The sequence below is a fragment of the Saccostrea echinata genome, unplaced genomic scaffold (genome assembly GCF_033153115.1).
Source record: "Saccostrea echinata isolate AGI-Se365-2 ecotype Australia unplaced genomic scaffold, CSIRO_AGI_Sech_v1 ptg000018l, whole genome shotgun sequence".
In the NCBI taxonomy this organism is placed as follows: domain Eukaryota; kingdom Metazoa; phylum Mollusca; class Bivalvia; order Ostreida; family Ostreidae; genus Saccostrea; species Saccostrea echinata.
The window spans coordinates 3,343,353-3,355,641 of record NW_026889767.1 but is presented as its reverse complement, the minus strand read 5'-3'; the positions used below and the strand labels follow the sequence as shown (position 1 = coordinate 3,355,641).

Genomic DNA, 12,289 nt, shown 5'->3' with positions numbered 1-12,289 from the left:
TCTTACATTAAATTTAGCATAAAATGTTCATTGATAGTCTATCCCTCCGTTATTAGACCCTAACAACCCTTCCTCCAAATAAAATTTGGAGTTTGGAGAATTCTCCTCTTTGGGGGGGGGGGGGGGGGTAGTCAACATTATCATCATTTTTTTTTCTTATAATGCCCTCTCCCTCATTTTTTTTTCAAAATCGTTCCTACGTGCCCGACATTTAACATATGTGTAATTCTTTTTTCTACATCGCACCTAAAATAGATTTTAAAAATTCAAAATTAACAACTGATTATGTTTATTTTAACCCCGCTCCTCTCATTCCGTTTGGCTAGAACTTCAGCAAATGTAAACAGGTAAGGTGGCATGGATTGCCTAACGAGTTTGTAGCATTTAATGATTGAATCATATAATAAATCAAATATTTCCGTTTTGAGGTCAATAAGGTGATTGACCTCAAAAACAGGAATAATTGTGTATCTTACAATTTAATGAAATTTGCAATATTTACAATGAACAGAAATTTGATTTTCGATTCATGTAGAAAATATAATCTCTACGTCGGGAGAGGTCAGAATTTTGACCTACACTGTACATTGCCCTGCTAGGCCTATGTTTACCAAATTGAAGATATCTGTTAGAAAATTATTTTAAATTTGTACTTTCAAGATTATAAGTTTCAATTAATTTTGTACTTGAATATAGATATTCAGAGCAAGACTTACCTTAATATCTTGTCTTCACATCATATGTACTGACGCAATCTTTGTGGATCTTTCATAAATATTTTTTCAAGCAAAATCCTGACGAAATTTTGCTATACATTGCAACTGATTCCAGTATATAAACATAAAGGTGAAGGACATTTAAAAATAAACTTCTCAATCAGCTGTGTATGACATTTTAATTGTTCAGGTACCATGCACTCCATACATAAGCGCTCGCCTCACATTTTGATGCCTTTTATAAAGGTTTAGACCTAAGACTTACCATTTCGTCGATTACAAAATAAGATGGGAGCCCGGGTCTGATTAATATGCACATTACTATGAAAGAATGGAGTGGAACGAGGATTTCTGGACCAAAACATCGTGTAGGAAACGTCTGATGAGGAGAGAATGGGGGTGGGGATCGGGTGTTGAATTCCCTAACAAAAAAATTCTATAGTAAACTATAGTTAACTATAGTTTACTATAGTTAACTAAAGTAAATCAAAGTTCCAAAGTTTTCACTATAGTAAATCAAAGTTCCAAAGTTTTCACTATAGTAAATCAAAGTTCCAAAGTTTTTACTAAAGTAAATCAAAGTTCCAAAGTTTTAGTAAATCAAAGTTCCAAAGTTTTTACTATAGTAAATCAAAGTTCCAAAGTTTTTACTATGGTTAATTAAAGTTTCAAAGTTTTCTCTATACTTGATCAAAGTTTCAAAGTTTTTTTCATTAGTTTAACAACTTATGTATTTTTATTAATTTTTTATTATTATTATTTAGCCGTTGTAGGGGAGGGGGTGCATAAGGGGTTGGTTGGGTCTGGTTTTTGTTGTACATCTTTATTTAAATATTCAAAGTAGTAAATTCAATGCAATATTTACATTTATAAATTTAAAAAAAATAATCATTTTGACTGAAACTGATAAAGCAGATATTTTGATTCTAAATGACACAATTTTTTATAATATATTATTTTTTCTCCATAAATAAGACTTACGTTACATCTGCATAACATTAAAATTAAATACATTGAAATAAATATTGCTTATTTATCGGCGCAAGCGACAACCTTTACATTAAAATTCATATATTGTACATTATTCTTTTAGGGTAGGGGTCGGGTTTTTAAAGTGTTCTCTAAAAGATTTTATGAATCTTAAACTTGAAATATCATAAAATGTAAAGAATGGGAATCAAAAACATAATTCCACGGGATTTATCGCACTTAATCAAAGTTTCAAAGTTTTTACTATAGTAAATCAAAGTTCCAAAGTTTTCACTATAGTAAATCAAAGTTCCAAAGTTTTTACTATAGTAAATCAAAGTTCCAAAGTTTTCACTTTGGTACTATAGTTAACTATAGTAAACTAGTTAACTATAGTTTACTATAGTATTTTTTTGTTAGGGTTGAATTAATACATATCATTATTTTTGTATATGTCCAAAGTATGTGAAAGCTAGAAAAGATTTTTTCAATATTTTTTTTTTTTACTATTTGATAAAAGTCACATTTTAGATAAACACGTCTTATTGGGGATAGATTCATTGAGTTCTGCAGAGAAGAAACGTCTTTTCTCTTTTGTTCAAACATTTATTAAACATTCTGGTGGATTTGTTTGTTTGTATTTATAAATATACCGGTATATTTATATACAAATTCACATGCATGCATCTACAAAATGCATTGATTTGTAAATTTTGCAAGTATCGTATACTTTGTCTTCATGTTTACCTGTGACTTAGCTTAAAATTAACCATGTTTAAATGTGACTTAATCTGTAAATTTGTAACAAACATGTAGGGAGAGGGTCCAATAAGTTTTTAGAACTTGTGCCCAATCCCTTTGTAATTATAAATGTTCAAACTAACCATTAAATTAAACTGGGATGCGTACATCGTTTATTTGGTTAATTACACGTCTGTGTAGTAAAGAGAGTTGTCGCATTTTGAAAGCATGACAAGATTCTCTGGTTCCGTTCAGTTCCGCTGAATACCAAAATCCGTGTGGATATTAGTATTTAGCGGAACGGAACGAAGCACGGCGAAATCGAATACTTGTAATGTTCGCATGCAAGCTCTCTGTTATTATTCAATTAAATTATCAACAAGAGGCCCATGGGCCACATCGCTCACCTGAGCACTGTGGCTAGGAAAAAAGCAAAAATCAGTTCAGTATCGAAAAGCTTAAAATTAAACGGGGGGGGGGGGGGTGGCTTCATGATTTGAACAAAATTGAATGTACATTAACTAAGGATACTTACATATTTCTTTGACTAACTGTGACTTTTTTTCCTTCAAGTTTGAACTTTCATCGTGGCCCCACCCTACCCGAAGGGGTGGTCATGATTTGAACAAACTTGAATCTACACTACCTGAGGATGCTTCCATATACATAAGAGCAATCATGGCTTTGTTCTTGAGAAGAAGATTTTTAAAGATTTTTCCTATATACTCCTATGTAAAACTTTGATCGTCCATTGTGGCCCCACCCTATCCCCGGGGGTCATGAATTGAACAAACTTAAATCTACACCACCTGAGGATGCTTCCTTGTAAATATGACTTATCATAGCTTTGCTGTTCCTGAGAGGAAGATTTTTGAAGATTTTCCCTTTATACTCCTATGTAAAACTTTGATCGTCCATTGTGGCCCCACCATACCCCCGGGGGTCATGATTTGAACAAATTTGAATCTACACTTCCTGAGGTTGCTTCCATATGAATATGACCAAACATAGCTTTGCTGTTCTTCAGAAAAAGATTTAAAGATATTTCCTTAATATTTCTATGTAAATCTTTGATCGCCCATTGTGGCCCCATCCATCCCCCGGGGGTCGTCATGATTTGAAAAAAAAAATTGAATCTACACTACCTGAGGATCCTTCCATATAAATATGAGCAAACATGGCCTTGGTGTTCTTGAGAAGAATTTTTTTAAAGATTTTTCCTACATATACCTATGTAAAAATTTGATCGTCCATTGTGGCCCCACCCTACCCCCGGGGGTCATGATTTGAACAAACTTGAATCTACACTACCTGAGAATGCTTCGATATAAATATGACCAATCATGGCTTTGATGTTCTTGAGAAGAAGAATTTGGAAGATTTTTCCTACATACTCCTATGTAAATCTTTGATCGTCCATTGTGGCCCACCCTATCCCCGGGGGTCATGATTTGAACAAACTTGATTCTACACTACCTGAGAATGCTTTCACATCAGTTTCATCTTTCCTGGCCCAAAGGTTCTTGAGAAGAAGATTTTTAGAATATGCCATTAATTTTTCACTATTTTGTAATTATCTCCCCTTGGAAGAGGGCATGGCCCTTCATTTGAACCAACTTAAATTCTCTTTACACAAGGATACTCTGTGCCAAGTTTGGTTGAAATTGGCCCAGTGGTTCTGGAGAAGAAGATGAAATTGTGAAAAGTTAATGACAACGAAGACAGACAACGGACAAATTCTGATCAGAAAAGCACACTTGAGTCTTCGGGTCAGGTGAGCTAAAAATGTAACCCCGTATGTTAAGTTCCGAAAAGTAATATGAAAGGGAGAAGGGAGATCTGAATCCATGTTCGAAGAGGAAAATTATTACTCTTACGCATCAAATGAATTACATGTTTGATTTTTCAGAAAGTGTCAAAACGCACATGTACGCACATCATTTTATGATTTGTTTTTACACGATTATATATTTCGGACCTTGATGCTGATAATAAAACTTAATTACGATTTTTCAATCAATTTAAAAAATTTATAAACTAGCTTCAACAGTTTTGTGTAAGTGTACAACGTGTCTTTCACTAATTAGCAATTTTCAATTGCCAATGAGTAAATTATCACTAATTAGTCATGTACTCATTGGCAATTGAAAATTGTTAATTAGTTAAAGACGTATAGTTAAAGTGTTATAAAGTGTAATGTGTTATATGCCTACATATTAAGTGTTAACTAATTCAACGTTTATGGATATATTTATGGTTCAGATTCGGACTCTTGATATTTTTAAAATAAGAATAGTAAACATAAAGAAATTCACGATTGGTTCCGTTCCGTTCCGTAAAATACCAATATCTACTACTGTAACAATATTGGTATTTTTCGAGACGGAACGGAGCCACAAGGGTTGATAAACGGCGAGAGATAACATTTGTGTACTGTACGTAAGTATAAAAGGGAGATTTTTCCAATTCAAATTTTAGAAATGTGTCACATCTGTATAATGTTGACCTACGGAAAATGCCGATTATTTTTACAAAAATTTTATAGATTTGATGCTTTTGTACATATGTTGTGTTCGTTTGTCTAATTTTATGAGAAAGTCAAAATTGAAGCTTTCATCATAAAGAAAAAGTTTAATGAATTTTCTAAATCATTACCGGTAATAGCTTAATTGCATATTACCTAGTGCATAGGGGGCTTTTTGTTCTAGCACATAAGCGATAAAGGGGAAATCTTAAATCTGTTCATCTTCCTACTCTTATTTCAATGGATTAGACTGAAAGCAGAAAAGCTGAACCACTGGAGGGGACAGGATACAGCATATTTCAAAGGAATGAGTCCCCCCCCCCCCTTAAAAAATGATTTAATCATGCTTTTCCATATATGTTATAAGTAACTATAAATGTATTTCAATTTATATAAAAATATAAGTACTTGGTATTTCTTATTCTACATGTATTTAATCCAATTTTGTAGGCTCAAAAAGCTGGTCCAAAGCGGAAACTTTCACTGAAAAAAGAATTTGTGATCACTTTGGTTCGTCTTAAACGTGGGTTAGATGTAGAAGTGTTGGGTGATTTAGTTGGTAATTATCCATCGAGTATCAGTCGGATTTTCATAACATGATATATTTTTTGTATCTGGAGTTTATTTTTTTTTTAATTTCATGGCCAAATAAAGAGCAGATAACAGCTAACTTACTAAAAGCATTCAAATATTTTCCAAAGACCAGATCAATTATAGACTGTACAGATATTTTTACTTAGAAACCAAGTTTACCATCCTCTCAGTGAGTAACCTGTTCAAATTATTAAAACCACAATACCCTCAAGGCACTTATCTCCATTTACTTTCATTTCAAAACTTTTCACTGGTAGTATTTCAGACCGACGTATTGTTGAGGGAAGTGGTTATTTATATAATATTTAGAATATGGGGATGATATTAAGGCTGACCGCGGATTTTTAATACGAGATCTCTAAGCCAGAAGATCATGTACTCTGAATATACCGCCTTACTCCATGGGTAGACATTTGAGCAGTAGAGCAGTGACAAAGACAAGACGGATTGCAAGTGCACGGATTCATGTGGAGCGTGCCATTGGAAGGTTAAAACATTTAAAATTTTACAAGGAACTATGCCTTTGACTACATTCTTTATTTGATCAAGTTTTGGGTGTTTGTGCTTGTATTTGCAATTTAGGTTCAAAGTTAGTCAAATAAATTGTAAATTCAATCTGAAGCATGTTTACTAATTATAAAATCAACATGATTTGAAATTATGATCATTAACTTTATGAAATATGTACAATTTTATTGATCAACTCTTAAGTAATATTCATATTTCATTATTTCATACATTCATGTATAATTGCAAATGAAATGCATTAATGCAAGCACAGTTTAACTGTTAAGTCTATCACCAATTCAATCTAACATATTAAAATATATCATCATTTGCTCAATTACCATGTATCTGACAATATAATAAATGAAAGACTGAAAAATTTATGTATTAAGATGAGCACAGGGAGAACATACCTCTTGTGAAACAATACTAGTTTCTGTGCCATACTAGAGATTTATTTATTTATTTTTTATCAAAATGAACATGAGAGACAAGAATTCCTTTCTGTGTATATATTACCAGATCAGCATTTTCATTATCATAAATACCTAACTGTCCCTGTATTTGATCATATTATGCTGAATCTGGAGCTACAATCCAAATCCCAGAGCTTTTGTCTTAAATACATTTTGATTGGACTGCCACATCCTTTGGCTTTTCATTCTTCATAGAAAAAGGGCATTTTATTTCAACTATTTTTGATGGGTGAGGAGGAATGCATTAACATGTGCATATGCAATCAACACTGCATCCAAGTACTAGAACTCTTCATTTATAAAAAGCCCATTTTCTTTTACTCTCAGGCGTCTGTGTTGGCCACGCAGTAACCTGAAATGAATGTCATGGGCCACATTTTCCTTTTCCCTTCCGCATTTTAATGGCGCGGGTAAAACGAGATCTTCAATTCGATTTTCACACATCGAGCTTCTCATAAATGATTTTGATGGTTCTTTTTTGTCATCAATATACTTGATGGCTTTTTTAAAGTTTGAAGCTGTTAAAAGACCAACCCTCATCTCATACCATGCTTCATTTGTAGCTTGTCCTTGGGTATATTCATTAATGTTAAATTTATCTTCTTGGGAATGGTTAATGGAATTATAAAAATCTTCAAGGTCCATGTTTCCAGCATGCATTTCCATGAATTTCTTTGCCTTGTAAGAAATAAATAGTTGACCGAGGTCTCTCAATTTTTGATCAGGATGACTTTTGGTTGGAAAATCCTCAAGGTTAATCAAAATATCGAGAGCATTTGCATTTGCAGATATCTGAAATGTACAACATTGTATATTATGTTGGGGGAAAACAGATTGCAAAAAAATGATTTAATTGGAAGTACTTTTTTTTACTTATTAATAAGTTGAGCAAGTTCTGTTACTGTACAAATATAAATATATACGAGGGTTGTCCAAAAAGTTTTTGGACAATTCCAATCTGGAATGTGCGCAAAATCTGACGTATACCCATCTACAGTGTATCTTTAAAGGACCTTCATCTGGAAGGCCGGCTTTTTTCAGTTTTGATTATATGTCATTATAAAGAGAATCCCTACAAAAATCTGGGCCAACAGATAAATCCAGCTGTTTAACAGCGATTGCGATATCCCTCAAGGTGCGTTTGTTATAGCCCGACACCGTCACGCCCCTTGCTCGCAAATAATCTTGCAACTCAGGTAAACGACAGGTAGTTAAACACCGTGACATTTCAATCGATAGTATGTTCTCTCAAGCGAAACTACGTTTGTTTGTCCGTTGGAACTCTTCTTTGTTTTAAGAACGATATTTATAAATGCAATACAAAGAAAAGATAATTGGCAAAGGACTATTCCCTCTTATTATCAGGTGATGTGAACGCCCATCTCATGTTTTCTCACGCACGCACATTTTTCCCCACGGCGTGGCCACAAGTGAAGCTTTGGTCAGTCAAACGAATAGAATTGATAACTGCTAGTAAGTTACTTTCTTTTTTGTTTTTAGTTTGTTTTGAAATTAATTAGGTATTGTCATTTATTAAATGTATTTTAAACGTGATAGCTATATTTTTTTTTTAAAAAATGTAACTTTGTAAGTTTCATTCAAACTCGAAAGAATTGGGGTTTTTTTTATTCTCTAGCTATTTGAAATATTGAGGTTTTATCTGTGAAACAAAGTATACATTTGTTAGAAAATTTGTAGAAATGTTCTTATATTCAGTGTTGATTATCAAAGTAGTAAATATGAATTTTAAGTTTTACTTAAAAAATTTTATGTACATTGGAATGCTCTGCGTATAATTAGAGTTATCTCTCTTGCATTATCCTTGGAAGTTTTGGCGTGTCCAAATTAGGAGAGGCAAATGCAAGTGATTCTTGGAAATGAAAACATTTAGTAAATGCCCAATGAAAATCATGCGCGGTAAAAATCTGGACCCGGTCGTCCAGATAGCGTCGTTTTTCAGTTTCTTTTAGGACGCCGTGAAAAGTACATGTGTGTTGGATAGCTTCAAATTATTTTAAGCCGCCTCCACCCGGCCACCTTTTCCTTTTTTAAGGAAGTCCAATTCTGTCTATATCTTCTTTGTTTTTGAATTTGTTTTAGGTAGTTTTCGGTTTCAGACCACAAGAAGGTTTTATATATTATGTAATCAATTACGCCACATATTAGGTAATCACTGTTTACATATCAATCATATTCATAATTCGACTTCATTCTGTTGTGAATTTTTGATACAGATAATAAAAAGTTAATTAATAATTTTATGGATTTCTTGACCAATTATTACATAATTAATTACAAGTAATTTCTATAATTAAAGTCACATTAGTGGCAAAGTGCAACATACCTAAGTGTTTTGTTGTTTATGAAAATGGAGAGTGAAGGCGGTTTCTCAAAATTCTGCGATAGTACAATAACTGTGAGTTGGGTTCATGACAGTACGCAGAAATGTTAAAGGATGAGAAGTTCCACAGATTAGTTATTTTATCAAACTGAATTTGGATTGGCAATTTACTTGTACATAAATACAATTAAGTAATCGCTTTCAATGCATCTTGCGCTGAAACAAATATGTAACTATGTACATGTAAATATGATTGATATATTTTGTATGACTTTGATAAAATATAAAGGTTTAACTTGTTTAAGAATGCCTGAGTTAGAAAATTATAGTTTTATTTTAATTTTATTAAAAGGTAATATTTTTGTTCCGATAACATGGTAGCCATGTGTTCGCTAGAGCGAGTGCAGATGAAATTTGATTTCCTTTAAAATTTGTGAGCTAAGGAAATTCACTTTAACCTTTGTAGAGCCAGAATTCAGCATCGCTAGACGGCTATATGTAATCAACTTGTCACTCAGAGCCAGTTAGAGTTATGTCGAGGGTACGCTATAGGAGTGTATTTCTCTTTTTTTATTATTATTATTATTATTATTATTATCTCTGTAATCATATTTTTTGTAGTTAACATGATTATTAAGAAAAGTAAAAGAATTTAGGAAAAGTCTCTTGTTACATAATTTCTTAAATACGATTGATGGATATTTACAAATTATTGTGTGATATAATATTTGTGATAGCAATAATTTCGCACACAATTATTTATAGCACACTTTTGTTATATTTGTAGGATGTTACAACGTCGAATAATGAGCCAGGAAAATAACTGAGTCGAGCTTGTTGGTCTGAAATTCCCCCACATAAGGATTTTATTTTGAAATCATAAGCTGCATGAAAATGAATTTCTTCAGTAACTTGCATTTATAAAGAAAATACTTTTTTAAATAGATGATCATTAATATTACTTAAACATTCCGTTTTAAAGTAATATTATTTATGAAAAAAGGAAAGAAAAGAAAATATACGATAGCCATATCTTGTTCCGTTCCGTTCCGCAAATTACCAATACCCACACGGGTATTGGTATTTTGCGGAACGAAACGAAACCATAGGTTTCCTTTTGAAGAGAAAACATAAAATCAAAAAAAAAAAAAAAAAAAAAAAAACGACAGCAGACTTACAGATTCTGTCAATGTGTGGTTTGAATATTGTTTGATTGTGAAAAAAGTGTGATAAATATGGATTTAGATGATGTTAAAAATAAAAACGCAAATATCTTTTCCTCAACTGCTCGACATTTTTATGTACCATATTTTGGTATTTATGTAAATGTTATTATGTGCGTAATATATTGGATGAATGAAGTAGCGTTACAACAACCTTTAGGACAGTAAAATAAAATGCTTAAAATTCTAGCTTATACATTATTTTGCCGTGTGGGTTTTTCATCTGGTGTGACATCTGTTGTTGCTATGTAAACTGTGTTAAATGATTGATATGTATCAATTATTGATGTAAAATGAATTTATCCAAATGCTTGGGTACAGTGCTAAAGAAATATCGTTTATTTGTTTATAAACACGTCCAAAGTAAAGAGAGTTATCTCCCTTTGCCAACATTGGCCATTATTTGGTTCCGTTTCGTTCCGCTAAATACCAATATCCGTGTGGATATTAGTATTTAGCGAAACGGAACGGAACCAAGTTACCCAGGAATCATATCAATGTATGAGTATTGAATGAGTTTCAGTCTGTTATTCTTTATCGGTAAATCTTATTATATTATTTTTAGATGAATTAATATTACATGGTAATCTGAGAAAAAGCGCTTGCATTCAAATAAATAAAAGTGACATCGTTAATAATGTGCAGAAGTATTCCAAATGTCAACATTGTATGCATAGATGTGTTTTTGTTTGTTTGAAATGATTTGTATTCAAAGACACTTGAATAAAATTTCTTGGTAAAAGGTAGAATTACAAGCTTTGAATGCCTTTATAACAACAAATCTCTAATCTTAAATCCTCTATCAGCCATAATTTCATGACGTCGTCGTACATAATTAAAAAAAATCAATTTTTAATGAAACCCTGGCGGATCCCCTCAAGATATCAAGATATTTTCACCCTTCCTGCATGTACACACTCTAAAAGAGATAACTGCAAATTTCCTTTCCGACAATCTGGAGGAAAATCCGGGAACAAAATTCTCTTGTCTCTTTAGTATTGATTATCTAAATTAAATAGACGGAATTCTACCTTTCATGATTAAAAAGAATTAGATTAATTGTCTAACAACAGAGTACTTGCATATACATCATTGGATTTCAACTTCGCTGTTTCGTTCCGTTCCGCTAAATAGGTATATCCACACGGATATTCGTATTTTGCGGAACGGAACCAGATATACATGTATAATGTTTATGCTGGCAAAATGCGACAACTCATTTTACTATACAGACTTGTTGGATAACAAAACAAGCGATATATTTTTAGAACTGTATCCAAGATTTTGATGAGTAATTTTGAAAGCAATGCATTTTAAATATGCATATTGAAAATTCTCATTCTCTTTTTAAATTTCTCCATAGAGGCAAACTGGTATATCTTTTGCTCTCTCTCTCTCTCTATCTCTCTCATATATATTTTTTTTAAATATTTTTTTTTAATCGCACGATTGAATCGCCCATGATTCATGACAGCTTAGCTGATATCTATAAAAATACCGATTTAGAGATGAGAGACTTTGTGTGGGACATGTGTGGGACATGTCCCGTTCCCTCCAAATATCCAACGATTTTATTACATAACATGATATTCATGCATTTCTTGACATACAAGTACACTCATCATTAGAAACTATTTGTCCCTTGAAAGTGAATTATTTTGCTGAATATCAAAACGGCATTTAGAAGGGAATTTTATGGTCAAGATATGTTGATATCTTGAGCCTTGAGGGTATTTGACAGATGTATTATTAAAAATCGTGGTTTTCTTGAATTACGAGTATGTATGACCAGGTCATGAAGATATGGCTGATAGAGAATTTCAGATTATAGATATTTTGTTAAAAAGGCTTGCAAAGCTTTTACCAAGAAATTTTATTCATGTGTATATGACTAAAAACAATAAAACGCAACAAAAATATTGAGTACTTACAATGTTGACATTTGGCATACTTTTGCACATTAACGATGTCACTTTTAATTATTTGAATGCAAGAGCTTTTTCTCAGATTAAAGTTTTGTTAATATATATATATATATATATATATATATATATATATATATATATATATATATATATATATATATATATATATATATATAATTCATCTAAAAATAATTATAGCAAGATTTACCGATAAAGAATAACAGACTGAAACTCATACAATACTCATACATTTATATGATTCATAGGTAACTT

At 32.0% G+C, this 12,289-nt stretch overlaps 1 long non-coding RNA gene and 1 pseudogene across 1 annotated transcript; both read left to right on the top strand.

Annotated features, from left to right (window-relative positions):
• LOC133189445 (glucose dehydrogenase [FAD, quinone]-like) overlaps positions 1-12,289 on the top strand; it is a 103,944-nt pseudogene that overhangs the window by 39,781 nt on the left and 51,874 nt on the right.
• LOC133189402 (uncharacterized) lies at positions 7,905-9,802 on the top strand. The gene is made up of 3 exons (XR_009721468.1): positions 7,905-8,000; positions 9,335-9,409; positions 9,656-9,802. It is a non-coding gene; the product is annotated as an uncharacterized LOC133189402 (long non-coding RNA).